Source organism: Balaenoptera acutorostrata, chromosome 12, assembly GCF_949987535.1.
Source record: "Balaenoptera acutorostrata chromosome 12, mBalAcu1.1, whole genome shotgun sequence".
NCBI lineage: Eukaryota > Metazoa > Chordata > Mammalia > Artiodactyla > Balaenopteridae > Balaenoptera > Balaenoptera acutorostrata.
Window position 1 is genome coordinate 1,609,539 of NC_080075.1, and position 20,042 is coordinate 1,629,580.

The 20,042-nt window shown below is 40.5% G+C and overlaps 1 long non-coding RNA gene across 2 annotated transcripts in view; it reads left to right on the forward strand.

Moving 5' to 3' along the window:
- The first annotated feature begins 3,980 nt into the window (after positions 1-3,980).
- LOC130709402 (uncharacterized) overlaps positions 3,981-20,042 on the forward strand; it is a 154,718-nt gene continuing 138,656 nt past the window's right edge. For both annotated transcript variants that reach the window (XR_009009940.1, XR_009009939.1), the window contains exon 1: positions 3,981-4,119. This is a non-coding gene — a long non-coding RNA (uncharacterized LOC130709402). The remainder of the gene's footprint in view (positions 4,120-20,042) is intronic.

A 20,042-nucleotide genomic window follows, 5' to 3' on the forward strand; every position in this document is an offset into this window, starting at 1 on the left:
ACCATATGACCCAGCAATCCCACTACTGGGCATATACCCTGAGAAAACCATAATTCAAAAAGAGTCATGTGGGCTTCCCTGGTGGCGCAGTGGTTGAGAATCTGCCTGCCAATGCAGAGGACACGGGTTCGAGCCCTGGTCTGGGAAGATCCCACATGCCACGGAGCAACTAAGCCCGTGCGCCACAACTACTGAGCCTGCGCGTCTGGAGCCTGTGCTCCGCAACAAGAGAGGCCGCGATAGTGAGAGGCCCGCGCACCGCAATGAAGAGTGGTCCCCACTTGCCGCAACTAGAGAAAGCCCTCGCACAGAAACGAAGACTCAACACAGTCATAAATAAATAAATAAAATAAATAAAAGAACATGAATTTCTAAAAAAAAAAAAAAGTGAGCATTCCTGGGGTCAGTAATGATGAAACCACATTCATTTCTGATATTCAATTGTGCCTTCCCTCCTTTGTGGTGAGATTAGCCTTGTTATAGGTTTATCAATTTTATTAATCTTTTTAAAGAGACTGCTTTGGGTTTACCTATCTCTCTGGTTTTCCTGTTTTCTGATTTCATTGATTTCTGTTCTATTTTTATTGTTTTCTTTCTTCTGTATGCTTTAGGCTTAAATTTCCCTTTTTTCTATAAATTCTTAAAGTGAAAGCTTAGATTATTGATTTTAGAACTTTATTTTTTTAAATGTATGCATTTTGTGCTATAAATTTCTCACCAACCATGGTTTTCAGTGTAGCTCACAATTTTTTTGATAAGTTATATTTTAGTTTTCACACAAAACAATACCACGTGACATGTGCTAGACCTGGGTTCCTCTACTGGGGATTATTGATATTTGGGTCAGGCAATCCTTTTTTGTGACAGGCTGCTCTGTGCATTGCAGGATGTTTAGCAGGATTCCTATCCTCTACTTACTAGATGTCAATGGATATAACAACCAAAATTTCACAAAATATCCCCTGAGGGACCCTGACACCAGTTGATAATCACTATACTAAATTTCAAATACTAATATCAAATATCAAATATCAAATTTCAAATATACTAATATCAAAATACTCTAGGAGCTGAAAATGGATGGACCTAAATGTAGAATGCAAAACTATAAAAACCTCTGGAAAATAGCATAGAAAAAAATCTCAGTGACCTTGGGTTTGGTGATGATTTTTTGGATATGACACCAAAAACATGATCGACGAAAGAAAAAGTTGATAAGTTGGATTTCATTAAAATTAAAAACTTCTGCTCTGAGAAAAACACTGTTAAGGGAATGAAGAGACAAGTCACAGACCAAGAGAAAATATTTGAAAACACATATTGGTAAATGACTTGTATCCAAAATATGCAAAGAACCCTTAAAACTCAACATTAAGAAAACAAACAACCCAGTTAAAAAAACGGGCAAAAATCTGAATAGATTCTTCACCAGGGAAGACAGAGAGATGTCAAATGAACATACAAAAAGATGCTCAACTTCACATGTCCTTAGAAAATTGCAAATTGAAACAATGAGATACCAGTACATGTCTATTAGAATGGCTAGAAGCCAAAAAACCCTGACAACCCAAGGCTGGTGAAGATGTGGAACAACAGGAAGTCTTATTTGTTGCCACAGGGAATGCAAAGTGGGGCAGTGACTTTGGAAGGCCGTTCGCTGATTTCTTACAAAAGGAAGGGCACTCTTACTATGCGAGTCAGCTATTGACTCAAATGAGTCAAGAACTTCTGTCCACACAAAACACCTGCACTTAAATGTTTATTGTGGTTTTATTAATAATTGTTCAAAACTGAAAGTAACTGATATGCCCTTCAGTAGGTAAATGGATGAACAAAGCGTGGTACATCCATATAATGGAATATAATTCAGCAATGAAAAGAAGCTATCAAGGCAGGAAAAGACTCAAAAGAAACTTAAATGCAAATTTCTTAGTGAAAGAAGCCAGTCTGAAAAAGCTGTAGTGTACGATTCCAACTATATGACACTCTGGAAAGGACAAAGCTATGGAAACAGTAAAATGTTCAGTGGTTGCCAGGGTTTGGGGAATGGGGGTGGGAGGGGTATATAGATAGAGCACAGGGTATTTTTAGCACAGTGAAGTTATTCTGTATGATCCGGTAATGGCAGATACCTGATATTATGCAGTTGTCAAAACCCATAGAACATACGGCACAAAGAGTGAACCCTAGTGTAGACTCTGGACTTTGTTTAATAATAATGTATCAATGTTACTCATCAGTTGTAACAACTGTACCCCACTAATGGAAGAGATTACAAATAAGGGAACTGTGTGCAGGTGCATGAGTATAAATGAAAGTAATTTTTTACTTTCATAAATAAAAGAAATGCTACAGCAGGCTTGTCCTAGCTTGAATGACTGTGAAAGTGTGAAATAACCCATAGGTCTTTGTTTACTGATTAAGAAAACTAGTGTGTCCATGTGAAGATTTTATTTTATTTTGTTTTCTAACTTTTTATTTCATATTGGAGTATAGTTGATTAACAATGTTGTGTTAGTTTCAGGTGTACAACAAAGTGATTCAGTTATACATATACATGTATCTATTCTTTTTCAAATTCATTTCCCAATTAGATTGTTACAGAATATTGAGCAGAGTTCCCTGTGCTATCCAGTAGGTCCTTGTTGGTTATCTATTTTAAATATAGCAGTGTGTATATGTCAATTTAAATTGTTGTTATTCGGTTTTCTTTTCTGAAAATGTTGGAAAGTAATGACATTTTCTCTTCAAAAGGGCGTCTTAGTTAAAAAAAATACTCTGGAGGACATGAACGATGACAACTGTTTTTGCCTAGGATATCAAAGAATATCCATTCTGGGGGCACTTAGGAGAGATCAGAAGACCCCCCTGATGTTTTCCTTTCCCTTCTGCTAGCTGGATGCAGAGGACCAATAGCCATTTCAGATGGATGTCCCCAACTTACAGTGTTTTGACTTTACAATTTTTTAACCTTACAATGGTGTGAAAGCGATATGCATTTAGTAGAAACTGTCCTTTGAATTTTGAATTTTGATCTTTTCCCAGACTAGTGATACATGGTACAATCCTCTCTCGTGATGCTGGGAAGCCCTGCAGTCACAAGGGTGAACGACAGATGTGTACCAAGGCTACCACTCTGCTTTTCACTGTCAGTACAGTAGTCAATAAATTGCATGAGATACGCAACACTGTATTATAAAATAGCCTTTGTGTTAGATGATTTTGCCCAACTGTAGGCTAAGGCTAGTGCTCTGAGCACGTTGAAGGTAAGTGAGGCTAAGCTGTGATGTTTGGTAGGTCAGGTGTATTAAATGCATTTCGCCTTGGGATATTTTCAACTTACGTCGGGCTCATTGTGACATAGCGCCATCAGTCGAGGGAGATCTGTATGTGGGGGTGACCTGAATACCTGGAAGAGAAACAGCTGCCCACCAGGGTCAGCAGCCTATGGGGGTTAGATAATGGGAAAATAAAATTCTATCGTGTTTGAGCCGTTTGCATTTTGAGTCTGTTTATTAGAACCGTCTAGCCTCTATTAACAAATACAAGTGACCTGGGGGCATCCAGTTTGCATTACTGGAGGAAGGGAGAGTGCGTCATGGGGAAGAGCGATGAACATTTTAAACCCACTGAGTTGGGAACCAATTTTAACCACTGGATATTTTTCCAGGACTTCTGATCCTGTCACATTTGAAAAAGTTTCTGTCTAGCAAAAGCTTGTGTCTGGACTTTAAAATTAAAAAAAACACAAAAGTTCCTAACCAGTCTACTGCAGTGAATGCTGCTCTGAGACGCACCTGTTCCCAAACTCGGCTTCAGCCTTCAATTATCCCTGCCACACAGAAGTTTCCTTTCTCCGCCTTTGCCCAAACTTGCCATCAAAGAACCCTTGCCTTACTTCAATATTTCTAATTAACCTTATCGCAGAGTTTCCCTGGGTGGCTTCATCTGTTGCTCAAATGTTCTTCTTACAGAAATACGGTTAACCTGTGGCTGCACAGCCATGTCACTGAGCAGCCGTCGCCTGGCCTGAGAACCTGAGGCGAGACTTGTCTGGAACGGAACTCAGACGGAAGACCGCTTGTCTGGATGGTTTGCATAAACACTTTGCTCCCAGAGGTATGTGGACTGATATTTTCTTATACTCTTTCCTTTGCTCGCAATACAGGAATTTAATGCCCGTCCTGATGCAGGTTTGTTTACCATCTCTCATAGGTTTAGACATTTAGATCAACAAGAAAAAAATGATACAGATAGCTTACTGCTTTTTTCAAAATCGAATAAACTGAATAACATTTTTATTCAAATAGTTAAAATGTTCCAGTGCATACACAGCAGAAAATGTGGCGCTTTAACTTTTGATAGAAATGAATTCACGCCGAGCTATTAAGACGTGTTTCCAAAATAACCAATGTGCCGCAGTAACTTCATGAACACACAGCTTCTAATGATCTCCTGTAGAATAAGACTATGTATTCTTTTACTACTATGAGTTTTATTTAGGTGATGAGAGTAATTATTCTGGCTATCATTAGATATGATCATCACATGTATTCTGGTATTCTTTGTTACTTTACTGAAATATCAAAAAAATTCTCCAGAAATGATCCAGAGAAGGGTAATAGCATCTTTGATGTAGGTCTACCCATTAGTCAACAACTATGTATTGAGAGCTTATCATGAGATAAACAGGATGAAGATGTTTGAAGACCTCTGGGATGGATAATATATACCACTTAGAGGTTCAGGCAGAAACAGATTGAATACATAAATTAGATGCTTGTAAAATAGTTGAGATGATGAAGGCTCCAGACTGAGCCTCCAGAATTTTACTACTAGAAAAATTCCCCAGACTGCCTTGCCAGTGGAGCCTCTGCCTCTGCCACAAGCAGGGATCGGGGCGGGGCGGGGGGGCGTGCAACTGCTCCGGAGGCCTCCGGGATGATACAGCCTTACCTGCGTCCCAGGTGTGTCTCCAGGGCCAGCTGTGCAGCTGGTGATGCCCACAGTGGGCGCCTCATGTCCCAGCACTCACCTTCCCACTGCTCTGAACTGTGGTCCCTGTGCAGGTGCATCCAACTGGGGAACCTAAACGTATCCAAAAAACCTGGCCACAAGGAAGTGTGAGAAGTGTAGATTTTAGCTTTCAAGCCTTTGCATAACAGGAAGGCACACTGACAAAAGGTGAAACGCATGTGACCAGCCAAGTTACAAATCTATTGTATGGGAATAAAGGTAAGTTAACTGTCAACTGAAATATAACATAATATAGGAAATACAGATGCTATGAAAACACATAAGGGCAGCATCAAAACCAGACTTGGAAGGATGGCTGGTGAAGATTTCGTCTTAGAAGTGATAGCTAAGCTAAGCCCTGACCAAAGAGAAAACTGAGTTTGCCAGGTGAATGGATCTTTAGCTGGTCCCATTCACTCACCGGTTAAGGGGCTCAGGCAGGAACCTCGAAAAGAGTTAGTTAAGCAGAAGCCAGATTGCATTGGTCTTTGTAAGCCAAGTTAAGGAGTTTGCTCTTTTTGATAATAGAATGAAGCATTAAAGAATTTAAGCAAGGGAATGACATATGCAGATTTCCATTTAAAAAAGTCCACGTTGACAGTGAAATTTTCCAAACGGATTGGAGAGAGGCAGCCCTGGAGTTAGGAATACAGGTTGGTTGCAGAGGCTGGAAGTAGGTTCACAGAATTGATGATGGAAAGAGTGGACAGGTTTGAGAGCTGTTAATAACCAATGTTTGGTATTTGGTTTTAGGTTAGTTGAGAGAATAAGAGAGAGCATTTCTATCTATTTATCTATATAAAATATGTTATACTATAACTATAAAATTGTAACACATTACACTATCATAAAATTGTATACTGTATTATACATAAATAATACTGTAATATATAGTAATGTATATTGTAATAAGTCATGCTACAGTATACTTTTTTGGCAAGACAGTGCATGGCAGTGCCATTTACTGAAAAAGGAAGCACCAGACATGACATTTATTTGGGTACAATGACTTTATAGTGCTTATGGGGCATCCAAGGAGATATCCAAGGAGAAGTGGAATAGAAACTCAGGAGAACATTCTCGAGTGGCCGCAGAGATTCAGGAATTACTGTCGTATCGATGGCAGTTGCAGCAATAGGAGTGAATGGGTTGTGTAGGAAAGGCGGCAGAATAAGAAGAGAAGAGAGACTAGGATAGAACCCAGAAGAATAGAAATAGTAAAAGGACTGGAAAAAAGTAGACATTCCTTTCAAAAATGAGATGCAGGTAACCGAAAAAGGAAGAGGAAAAACTGCAATTGTGGTAATGGACATTATGGGAAGAAAACGTTTTAATGAGAGAGAAATAATGATTCAAATCTCCTGAGAGATTAAAAAACATGGTCCTCTGAGTTATCAACAAGGCAGCTCTTGGCAAGTTTGACGGGATAATGAGAGCAGAAATGGGTGTGCAGAGGGCTGAGGTGTGAGTGAAGAGAGGTGGCGACAGGAATTTTTGACAATTATTTCAAGAGGTTTGACAGAAAAGGGGAGAAAAGAATGAAGTAATTGGGGAGGTTAGGAGATGAAGGGGTTGTGTGTCATTTTATTTTGAGTTGAAAGAGACTTGAGAACATTTAAGTTTTATTGCAAAGTAGCCAATCGAGAACAATATATTGAAATTAAAAAAAGATGTCCTGCTGCAGTTCTGACATATGGAGAGCTTAGAAGTTGTCACTCCTACCCTTACAATAAGAAAAAATGAAACGAATTAGAAAGCAATGACTTTCTTGGATCCAACAAGAATTGAGATCTCAGGGCAGACCCCACCACCCCCCCCCCCGCCCCCTGCCCCAAGTCTGTAGAGATGGTTGAATCCAGAGTCACAGCCAAGATCTACTTACCTGGAAGAGAAGCTGTTGGACCCATAAAGTGGTAGGAACACCTCCACGGTTGTTTTGCTGAATTGCCGAGCCTGCATGTGGACTTGGGGAGTGAGAAGCTCACGGGCCTCCATCTCGGGGGCTCCCACACTTACGTGAGTCTTACCTCCAGGAACTTATCAGATTTTCATGGTGAAGAGCTGAGTAAGCGCCCCTCCAGGCTTTGGCAGGAGGAGGAAGACTTCTCCATAACAAGGACCTACTTTGGGGAAAAAGACCTCACTGGAGGCTTATCTGCCCGGGGGAACGGCACTTCTCAGACTCCAGACCTCTCTTCCTTCCCTTTCTCATCTCGGGGGGAGGGTGAGAGACACTTGCGAAGGTCACGGGACCAATTAAAAGCTGAGATTCATTCATAATAGTATAGAGCAATTCCCCTCCCCACCCATTATCACCCCATCCGCAATTCTCCAATATAAGAGTGGATTACAGCTGAAAAAGCTGCAAGATGCAGACTCAGCTAAGGAGGCATTCTTACAGAAGCCCCCAAACAACACAGGAGATGAAAACAAGATGCTTAAGTAATTTGAAGACTCTGGCACCTACAACTAAAAATACATTAAGTGCAGCCCAACTCTTATCCAGATTAACATAAAACCTCACAACAGAGGACTGTTCTTCTCAGTTTCTATCTGGCTTTTCACAACAACAGCAACAAAAGGAGAAGGCATGATAAAATGCAAGAAAAAGCAGACTAAAGAGACAAAACAAGCATCAGAACCAGACTCAGACATGAAACAAATTTTGAAATTATCATACAGGGAATTTTAGAATAACTATGATTAATATATTAAGGACTCTAATGGAAAAATTAGACAACATGTAAGAACAGATGTATAACATTAAGCAGAGAGATAGAAATCCTAAGAAACAATCAAAAGGAAATGCTAGAAATTAATGAGAAAAAAAATGCTTGAAGATAGGTCAATAGGAATGTCCCCAAATGAGATGGAAAGGGGAAAAGGAATGAATAAAAATGGAACAAAGCATTCAAGAACTGTGGGGTACTTTCAAAAAGTATAACAAATATATAATTGTAATACCAGAAAGAGATGAAAGCAAGTGTGGAAGAAAAGAGATATTTGCAGTAGTAATGGCCAAGAATTTTCCAAAATCAATGACAGACACCAAACCAGAGATCCAGGAATCATAAATAACATCAAACAGGATAAATACCAAGAAGGGACGGAGAGTAGATAGAGTGATTTCTGGACATGGCAGTGGGTGTGAACCAGATTACAGGGGAGGTCCTAGACATGAGCATAAGTGTCAGTTCCCATTTTATTGGGGTTGGAGGACAAGACCATATGGATCCAGGAGTCTTGCTTAGGGTTGAAAAGTCCAGGTGATATCATTCTGAGGCTGGGGTTCCCCCCCCCGCTGCTCCCCTTCTTCCTCTTCCTCCTTCTTTGGTAGCAGAAATAATTCTGACCGTGTGGTCAGGCTTAGGAGAGAGAGAGGGAGTTTTCTAGTTCAAGAATTATGGTGAAGTTGTATTGAGTATTGAGGCTCCCTTTGAAGGAGAACACTTTATATTCATCATTCTGTGATTGCTGTTGCTGGATCTCCGAAGTCTGTCTACAGTTGGATGGAGACACAGGACTTAAGCATTGATCAAGGGAGTTCTAGTCAGTCAAACAGCCCAGGTAGTGGCAGAAATTCTGTGTGAAACTGTCTCTTCACTTCCCACCCCCATCTGCCCTGACCCCAGCCTTGTCCTCCTGGACCTTAGCAAGAGTGTTCCTTCCTTTCATCCCTCGTAGTATTTATTCATTCTTCTCATGCAACACAGTTTACAGGATCCAGTTGCTTCTCATATCCTTTTTGAGAACAAAATATGGTGTAAAAATAAATATACAAATAAATCAATAATATGCATTATATACAATAACACTTGCATGACTTACATGCCTTCTCTCTCCTGTACTGTAAATGTGGTGGTGCGTATAAAGCAATCATCTGTGGACGGCTGTGGGAGTGTTATTTTATTTGCTGTCCTTGCCCCTCATCATGAAGCCAGTCTTCTCACATTTGGTAGCCAGCTGAAAAGGGACCAATGTAATAAAGATCTAAGAAAAAAGACTTGCTTTGATACTTAGTGTCTAAGTTCAAACTAGGACTTACAGTGGGTGAGAATAGACTGGAAACACAATGCAAATGTGTAGGACAGACACCCCACAGGTCACACACACACACACACACACACACACACACACACACACAGAGAGAGAGAAAACCAAGTCCACCACTGAATAATCCATCCAGGGGTGGAGGAGAGCATTTTGGGGAGAAGAATGCAGTTGGAAGCAGTAGGGGTAGGTATCCTCCTTTGCTCATATCTTGAGATGAGAGAGCTGAACAGCAAAATGGAATGCTCCTCAGTTCTCCGGAGAACCTAGGAGCGCAGGGGACTTGCCATCCACTCTGCAGACAGCAGGCTCACATGTGTGATCGTCTAGCCACCAAGGTACAGAGCAGCCACCAAAGCCCCAGAGCTTCCCTGGCTTCTTGGGAAGCCAGGGATGGAAGACAATCTGTAAATTTCCCTGGGGCCTCAGCAGAGCCCTGAGTCAACGGAGAGACAGAAATGTCTTACCAGGAGCTAAGACAAGGTCACCAAGTAGGAACATGAGAAAATGCATCAAAAAATGTGGCGTGAATGGCCTGTCAGGGATACAGGAGAAAAACTCATTGCAACTTGAAGTATAAGCAATGCTGCCCGCCAGGGAAACAAGGCAGGTGTGGCGGGGGTCAGACAGCCTGCAGAGCCGCCTGGAAGGAGCCCGCCTGCCCCCTGAGCGCAGAGTTCAGGCTGGCGGAGGAAGCCCCTCAGGGCACCAGGGAGGAAAGGGTGAACGGGAGATTTCTCTCTCTTTCCTTTCCCCTCCCTCCCTCCCTCCCCTTCCTCCCTCCCTCCCTCCTCTCCCTCCCCTCCCCTCCCTCCCTCTCTTCCTTCCCTCCCTCCCTCCCCTCCCCTTCCTCCCTCTCTCCCTCCCTCTCTCCTTCCCTCCCTCCCTTCCTTCCCTCCCTCCCTCCCTCTCCTCCCTCCTCTCCCTCCCTCCCCTCCCCTCCCCTCCCCTTCCTCCCTCCCTCCCTCTCTTCTCCCCTCCCTCCCTCCCTCTCTCCTTTCCCTCCCTCCCTCTCTCCTTTCCCTCCCTCCCTCCCTCCCTCCCTTCCTTCCTTCCTTCCTTTCTTATTTTTATTTATTTATTTGTAAACAGGCAAGTGTCTAAATTATAGGTTTGAACTGACTGAGGAATCACTGGCTTGAATTGAGAACAAACACAAACACAGAGTTGATTAAGTTTTCTGCTTAGGCTGGGACTTGGAGCCAAACCCTAAATTGAGTTAAAGACATAAAATCACAGCTTTGCACACCTATGTTTTGGGAGCTTGTTGTGACTGTATAATTCATGCTCACTAAAGAGGCTTCTGGACAGTAAGCACCGTGTAGAATTTTATTTCTTCATGACACTCTATTATGAAAAATTTCAGACATCTACAATAAAGCTGAAAAAATTTTGCAGTGAAGATGCACATGTTGACTCCCTAGGTTCCACTATTAATATTTTAATGTAATTAATTTATCGTGTATCTGTGTATTTATTCACTCCTATATCCATCCATAAATGTCTTATTTTTTTGAAGCACTTCAAAGTAAATCGCAGTCATCAATGTAATTTCTCTAAGTATTTCTTTCAACATCCTTGTTATTAACTAGAGTTTAACATTTGTTTGGAGGTTTCAGTTTTTATCTTTTTATGTAAAATATACGTAAAATGAAATGCCAGGCTGTCAAGGGTCCATCTTCTGAGTTTTGAAAGTGCAAACACCTGAGTAACTCAAGCCCATATCATGATAGAACAGGAGTAGCCATCCTTTTCCTGTAGAAGTCTGTCAGATATGTACACTATTTTAAGTTTTATAGGCCACATACAGACTTTGTTCCATATTCTTTTTTTATTTTATTTTTTGTGTACAACCTTTAAAAAGTGTAAAAACCATTCTTAGCTAGTGAGCCACACAGACTATGTGCTCTGGGGCTCAGTTTCTCATCTGGGACTATATCTGATCATCTTCATGTCCTATCTCTAAAGACCCCCTCAATGTCATGAGGACATTACCTACAGCTCTTTTTGTCCTTCTGTCATATTTGATTGAAAATATACTCTTCCTACACTCTATTCTTTGTTTCTGGATTGTTTCACATTGACCAATTCTAATTTGAAAAATGAATAAACCAGCTACGTCAGGTGACAGAAGATAATTAGATGAAATGTAAATGTAATTCGATTACATGTAGGGTTATTTACCAAGGAGTCATAGTGCTGTTAACTCTATTTTTACATAAACATATTGATTTCCCTAATACAAACTATAGTAAAAATAAATAGAATTACATAATTTTTTGGTTGCGCACTTGCTATTTGTGTTATTTATCTACTGCTGTAACAGATCACCACAACTTAGTAGCTTAAAAACATGCCCAGCCATCTCACCATTTCTGTGGGTCAGGGTCTGGGGGTAGTTTAGTTGAGTTCTCTGCTGTAGGACCTCTCCTGAGACTGTAAGCTGTAACCAAGGTGATGGTCGGGGCTGGGGTCTCCCATGAGGGCTCAGCAGGGCCAGGATCCATTTCCAAACTCGCTTGCACGATTGCTGGAAGCATTCAGTCCCTTTTAAACTGCTGGGCCGGGTCCTAGCTAACTGTCAGCCAACAGCCACCCTCCGTTACTGGCCACAGGGACCTCCCAAACATGGCAGCTTGCTTCATCAGAACCGACAGGGGACAACCCACTAGCAAGAAGGAAGTCAGGCTCTGGTGATCTAATCATGGAAGGAATATCCCCTAAACACCGAGGTAGTGTATGAGTGAGAAGTCAGGCGCTCAGAGGAGGGGGCTACATGGGGCAGGGCCTGCAGCAGGAGGGTTCATTGGTTCCGTCTCAGGAGCTGCAGGCCACAGCCTTTCGTTCTGTACTTCAGCTGGATCTAAGGTGAGTTTGTAAATCACTGCATCATAAAATAAAAGCTGATGATCTAATTAATTGTTTTTATACACTGGCGAGAGCATAACCATATGCTATAGAAAGGCTTTCTTTTATGTAGAAACAGGTAACTGTCATTCTCAGGAATTACCAATATTGAGTGTCTTTTTTCTATCTTTCCTGCTGGCTTAGCACAGTCCTTGGAGCCGATCACGCTTCTGTCAGGATGCTTCAAGAAACAGCTAAACATGGATAGAGCTAGAGATTGTCATACTGAGTGACGTAAGTCAGACAGAGATAGACAAATATCATACGATATCACTTATATGTGGAATCTAAAAAAGGGTACAAGTGAACTTATCTACAAAACAGAAAGAGAGTCACAGATGTAGAAAACAAACTTATGGTGACCAGGGTGTAACCAGAGGGAGGGATAAATTGAGAGATTGGGACTGACATACACACACTGCCATATATAAAAAGATAACTAATAAGGAGCTACTGTACAACACAGGGAACTCTACTCAATACTCTGTAATGACCTGTATGGGAAAAGAATCTAGAGAAGAGTGGATATATGTATATGCATAACTGATTCACTTTGCTGTACCCCTGAAGCTAACACAACATTGTAAATCAACTAGAAGATTCCAGTAAAAATTAAAAAAAACAGTGAAACGACACAGCAAAAACCTTGCTTTCCTTTTCTTAAATAGGCAACTCCTTCTCAGGACAGCATTTCAGAATTTCATAGCTCTTAAGTTTTCCTCAGTCTTCCTTTAACTGAGCTGATTCTTCACTTCTGCCTTTATGCAGTCAGGTTCACATCTGCCCGCAGTGTGATGATTAATGGCTGCATAAAAGCACAACCTGAGTGGGAATTTGCCTGAAAGTATTGTTTTGAAGTGGCTGCAAAACAAATCAGAATTGCCTTCAGGATTCTTAGAGGGAGGATGGATTAGGCCTCAGCAATGTTACCATCACTGACCAGGTAAAAACCCCTTTATTTCAGGAAACTTGACTCTCATTAATTCTTTAATTCTCTCCTCTCTCCCTTTCTTCCATTCACTCTTGCAGCTTTTGCTTTATTGGAAAAATGCCTCTCTTCATTTGCTTATATCTTCTGGTCCTAGGAGCATAGTAGGTACATGCATATTTGCTGTATGAATAAATGATGAATCTACCCATCCTTGATGACAGAGTCTTCTAATAATTTGTTACATCTACAGAGACATTTGAAGCTTAGTCTAAAGGCAAACATAGCTCGTTAATAAAGATAATATCTGCCAGCACAGAAATATTATTAAATTAAAAATAAGCTTAGAATGATGTTTTGTGATGAGTCACATTATCGAAATTAGAATGCGTTTTGTAACTTCTCCTTTTCAACTACTTGAGCACTTTTGCTGAGTACTTCTAGTTCTGTTGAGTTTCGTTGTTGCAGATTGTTCTTTAGAGAGTTTTTAATTAGTTTTAATTTGGAAAAAGAACATTTTTGTGTTCTGTGATTAAAACTGTCAAAATAATATGAATAAAGAATATACTTCTTTTGTACGCACATGGAAATTCATGATTACACTCATCTAATCTGTAAATAATTTTTCCCCTATGTCACTTTCTAATTATTTTGCACAAAGTTTTACTCATATTGGTAATGATTATGACAGGTCACTTGCAAGTTTATTTGGCATCTTTACTGCATGTTTTGCAATGGACTTTCCTTCCAATCATATTAATTAATTTGGCATAACAAAAACATGTGGATGATCCCACCATCTTGTAACTTTGTGCTAGTTGGGAGATTATTATGTAATGTACATTATGAAAAATAATAACCTAATAATGTCTTAGGAGTTACTGCCGAAGATCAGGGCACACTTTTGACAAAGGGGAACCTGTGACAGGAGATGGAACTTCTTTTCTCTTCCTGCTCTACTGACTTTCCTGCAATGCTGAAATTCATAAGGTGTCTTACAAGACTGTCCCACGAGATTAGCAATCAGTTATTCTTGGTGTCAAGCAATGATCAGCCGGGAGCGTTGCCTTATATTTGCTCTCCCTCCTTCTCTGTCTCAGTCATCTTTGCTGTCCTTCTGCTTCCCCATAATTTCATTTCATGATATATTAGTAGCATATAAGCTTTTGTGCTTATATATTTACAGAATTTTAAGAATAAATTTTCTAAATTGGTTCTGGGGTTTCTGGAATCTGATTGGATTTAAAGACACTAATGACCCTATTTCCAGTAGTAATGAGAGAACCGATAGCTCATGGCATGGTCTGGCAACAGAGATACAAAGTATCACTGTTGGAGACTCCTAGTCAAAGAGCTACAGGAAATGAGAATGTCAGTGAACAAGTATATGACACTTTTGAACATTTTTACCAAATTAACAAGTATAATGAGGTTGGCTAGTTACTCCTAAGGTCACTGGACAAAGTGGGGAAAGAAAGGGGTGGGGTGAGGTATTTGAATACCCAGCTCAAGTACCACAAAAATGACCTGAAAGCTTCTGTGACTATCCTGAAAGACACCTTCGTCTCCTGTAGCTGCTGGGCTGGGATTATGGAAAATCAGACTCAGAATCTCATGCTGCAAAAGGCTGAATTACACTGCTAGTTGAGAAACCCCTGCATTCTCTCTCTAGCCTCCAGGGCAGGCACAGAATTCAGCAAGCATCCCTTGAACAAAATGAAATACGTATTTGAGGTTATTCAAGTTTCCCTTTTTTCCCTCCAGTCCCATTTGGCTGCTTCAGGTTTTGTTTGTTTCCTTTCCCCCCGACCTGGGGCTTTTCGGGACCTGCCTGATTCATACAGCTCGTGTCTACAGCTGGCAGATGGCCCCGGATGGGAGGAGGAGCATGGTACCCACAGCTCCCCTGGGAAGGCTTCTCCTCTCTGGGATTGTATTTCATCTAGTTTTCTTCAATCCCATAACTATCCCAAGCCTTTAAAATTAGACAATTTCTGTAAATTATCTGTTTTTTCCCTAAAGTTTGCAGAGGTGACCCTGCCTTGTGCAACCCACTCTGTGCTACCTAGAACCGTGGAATCCTTCACAAACACTTTTTCTTAAGGTTTAACTAGAGCAGGTCTCTGAATGCTGACTAGGAAAATAACTTCGGGGTACTATTAGCCTAGTTCTGAAAGTTTTCCTCTAAATATAACTTTCTTTTAAGTATTAAGGGCATGTATTAATAATCTATTTCTTCATTACCAAAATTATTAATTAGGTTTAGCCTCACAGATCCTTCTTTTTTTCTTTCTCTCCTGCTTTCTGCTGCTTCCATGCCAGTTTGGGCCTTTTATCATGGAAAACATATATGAAATAACTTCCCAACAACCCTTCTAGCTGTTAACTTATGTCCCTTGTCGCCATGAGTTTTCAAACACAGCTTTATATTTAGTTCAGCTAAAGACAGAAAGATTCATTAGGACGCATTGGAGAAAAGAAAGATTTTTAGCCAAAAGAAAAGATGTTTCAAAGTCGTATATTTTCCAACATTTCAAGAAATGTTCTTGGAAGCTGTTGTACTTCTGAGGGCAAAATTTGGGGACCAATTGAAGGTAATCATGAGAAATAAAATTTCTGGTAATAATAATAATAATAGAGCTCTTAGGAGAAAGGAAACCTCCCAAAGAAGACTTCACAAGATGCTGATTCTGCCACGAAATGAAGCTTTGCACTCCTTGTTACCAGAATTGCTCCCTGATGGTTAAACTGTCCATGTCACGTATGTGGCTTTGACTAGAGAGTTACACCAGTTAATCCCTAGGAATTTTTCCCATCTAATATTTTATGACTTAATTAGACACAGGGTAGTGCTAAAGAAAGACAAGGGATTGGACCAGTTGGTGGTGGGAAAGAAGGGAGCAGGGAGAAAGAGAAGCCTCTTCAAAAATGCAGAGGTTTGTTGAATATGTAATACTTACATTTATAAATATATATTTCATGTTTATTTAATATATACAAATATGTGTGAATGCAGGTATATGTATGTGTGCATATATATGAGCATGTATATAAACATACATATATATAACTGTACATATATACATACCTTATATTTTACTTTTATATGTAAAAGAGCTCGGGGTTTATACATTATTATGTAACCTGCTTTTCCCACTCAATACATAGTGTTTCCACGTCATTACATATTTTTCCATAACCTGATTTTAGTGACCATGAAATACTTTATTGTATTGAATTGGCCATAATTTATTAGACAAGCTTCCCTTAATTGGACATTTGGTTTATGTCTAATTTTTACTTTTTAAGGAAAGGTAAAAATTGATGGACTTTATAGAGATCTTTATCCATCCAGAAAGTTTGCTATTATAGTACAGAGTGTCATGTTCAAACAGCATTGCCTAAGTGGATAATAATGGAGTGTTTTTCACACCTCACTAGTAATTTTTTAAACAGATTATTTGAAAAAGGAGTAATTCTTTTGAATAACATGTAAATGGCAGGCCCTGTGAGATCCGGTTCCCTCGAGACACACCAGATTGTACACACAGTTGAGTGATTAGAGAACAACAGCAGAGCATGCCATGCGGTGAGGCAATAGCCTATATGTTCCCTTTGGGAGGAAATGATACTCAGGGATGAAAAGTTTATGCTATTATTCTACTTACTTAGCATTTACAAAAGCACTTGCTCTACGAAAAGATTTCTAAACATAAATTATTTTACCTCATTCTCATGAAACTATATTATCACCAATGAAAACAGAGTTTCCTACAAACTTATTCCCCTGGTTTAACATGGCATGGAAGTTCTGATGAGTGAATAGCTAAAACTGTTAACTTTTTTGATTTGGTGCTTCCCTAGTACCTGCCTGATCTTCAGCATTTTTGTTATATTACAGATTCGATCACATAACCCTCCCTAAGACTGATTAGCAGAGCTAAGACCATTCTACAGAAATTAAGAATTGAAACATAACTACAGTGCAGAAACCCACTGTCTTACTTCCCATTTCCTACAAACAGCCGAGGCAGGAATTCTTGAGTGAGCAATTTTGGACAGGGGGAGTGAGAGAAGCAAGAGAGGAAGAATAAATGTTAGGAGAATATGCTGTTAGCTGGAGACAAGCCTCCCACTTAGCCTCCGGAAGGCTGTGCAGAGTTGGTCCAACCTTGAGTCAAGGTCAAGCATTGGCAAGTGGCTTCTTTAGGGATGAGGGAGGGGACAGGAGCGTCACCAGTGAGGTGGCCCCTAGTCGGCAGAAGAGGGCTTCTCAGAGCTATTAGCAGCAGCCAGCCCCCAAAGCTCACCTGGATGGGGTACCGACAGCACCTACTATGGTCCAAAACTTGCATCACTTTGACCCACTTCCATCTGACACTGAGTTTGTGTCATCCAGATCCTGCCTCTTTAGGACTCTGGTTTGTCATGACTTTTGGAAAACTCAAACGAAGAGGACTGCTGGGACCATTACTGCACTCCTGAGGCCGTAATGCATATTCTTTATCAAATTCCTCTGCCACCTGCTCTGGATTCCCTTCTCTGGCTAGTTGATCAGTGTGTCCTGCCTCGTGGACCCAAGCTTTCACTCCTGAGAGGTCTGAGTCTGGATATCCGTGCCCTCAGCAGTCCTTGTTCTTGTATTTGCCCGTTTACAGTTATAACAGGATATAGAAATAACCACGTGAGCGATTCTATCATCTCCATGTTACCGGGAAACCCAGCTCTGTCACAGCTTCTCCTCCCATCACCGTGTCCTATGGGGACAGCTACCCTTGAGCTCGCAGTGGACGGGGTTGGTGACTCACTCACCTGCACGTGTCTTGTTGCCTCTGGGAACTATTTAGGAAAAAAGTCACCTGGTAGGTGTCCTGAACTTACACCGTAGATCCGTTACAGCGTGCCTACTTTTTGGAGCATTTTGACTCCTTCTTCCACAGTTTTCCATGGTCTCTACTGAATATGGGCTCTTGCTTCTTCCCCTACTGAGCCACCCAGGAGTGTATGAGACCCTCTTCCCGGGGAACTTGCCAGGGCGTTAAGCCCTATGCCACGGTACAGGTCTCCACAGCGACACTCTTGTACTTACCTAGACGTCCACTCAGCCTGCTCTGGAACAGCCCCTCAGCTCCACACCCAGGCCTTCTCCCCTGCTTCCTTCCGGAACGTGTTTTCCAGGGATCGCAGTGTTTTCGGTGCACGATTGCTCTCCCCCGTCAGTAAACAGGCCAAACATTTTAAAAGATTAGTTTTATTGAGTATAATTGACATAAAAATCGCATATTTTTAAAGAGGACAGTTGAATAAGTTTTTTAAGGTAAGAAGCAGATTTAATAATATCACCTGTAAAGAGGTTGCAGGGAAATGGGTTGTGAGAGGACGGTCACCTCCCAGGTCTCTGCGGTTCCTGGGTGGGGCTGCCAAGGGAGGGTCCTTGGCTGCGTGCAGGAAAGAATGAAGCCACAGTAAAATGAAAGCAGAGAAGCACATTCCATGGGCAGAATGTGGTCCATCTCAGAAGGGGAGAGCCCAGTTTAATAAGTTTTGACACATAGATAAACCTGAGAAACTATCAGCACAGTCAAGATAGTGAACATATCAACCACACTGAGAGGTATCCCCTCTCCCGACTGTGACGCCTGCCCCACATACTACCCGGCTCCTAGGTCACCACTGTCTGCTTTCTCTGACTGTAGTTTGTATGTTCTACAGTTTTCCATAAACAGAACCATGTAACCTGTACTTCTTTTTGTCCGGCTTCTCTCACTCAGCGTAATTAGTTTAAGAATCATTTGTGTTGCCACGTGTATCAGAAGTTCATACCTTTTTATTGTTGACTATTTAAGTATTCTATTCAATGTATAACCACTGTTTACACATGCAGAATTGGTGATATTTGTCCCCAAACTACCTTGTTCCTGTAATACAGGTTACCATTTGTATGTATCAATAACCTCATTAGATATTACATAAACAGATGAAATTTAACAAAATAGAAGAATTTTTTACTCTGAAAACAAATTATAACACCTTGGAAAGAATAGATGAAAGAAAGTTGCCTTAAAATATTGCTTCTAAATTAGGAACGGGCAGAGGAACATAGCATGCAGGGAACACAGTGTAGGTTTTAGGGTCTCCTCTGCACAGTTTCCTTGCAAGTCTGGGGGAGGCCCAACCAATGTGTTTTTGTAAAATTTGTGAAAGTAAAATATTTCAATTTCAGTTGATGAAGACCTGTGTGTTCCTCTCCACTTTACCTTCAATGATGCTTCACCTGTAACTGCGAGGTGTTGGGATGGGCAGATACCAAGTTGTAGCTAAGGGGTTGTTGAGTGAGTTGGGGGGTGCATTCACTTGGGTTTCATGCAGTATATTTGTGTGGTTTGAAGTCAGATTTCTTTTGTTATTGCGAAGTATCCTGCTGTAAGAATGACTTCCCCGAAGAGCAATACAGTTGTTATATGGACTCACCAGCCAGGAGCTGATCTGTAGAAAGTCTTCCAAATCCTTGGACCTGGCAAAACTCAGAAAACCCCACAATAACAAGAGCATACCAAAAATCTGGATAATGTGTGTTGTCAATTCAGAGAGTATTAAGATTAATCACTATTCCAGAAAACTCAAACAATCCATCTGAATTTGATAGCAAACCTAAAATGTTTATGTCATTACCAGTAATGAATTGTAAAGCTAAAAGCTCAATAATAAAAACAAAGTTTCCATCAATAATTCTAGAGGAAAGATAAAGTGATCTTTCTGTTCTCTTTGTAATCAGTGACATTACAATAGTTTTGTCATAAAGAAAAGCAATCAAAATTAGGCAGCCTAAAAGGGAACCGAAAATAGAGTTATGTCAAACAGTTGATTATTAAAAAATTCTATTTGGACAATTTTGTGGTAGTTATTAGTTCTTTGAAAAATTTTATTTTGTTGTGATTACTTTTCTCCTTCTAAATAAATATGCACTTTCTTACCTAACTTTATCTTCACAAATTTGTATTGTTTTTCATAAATAGATCACACAATTATATCATTTTCAGAACCCCAAAACTTACATTCACTCTGTGAACAAGACAGCAGTAAATGTTTGGAGAGAAAAATTATAACATTTTGAAGGCACCTGTATTTAGTGAACAGGTCT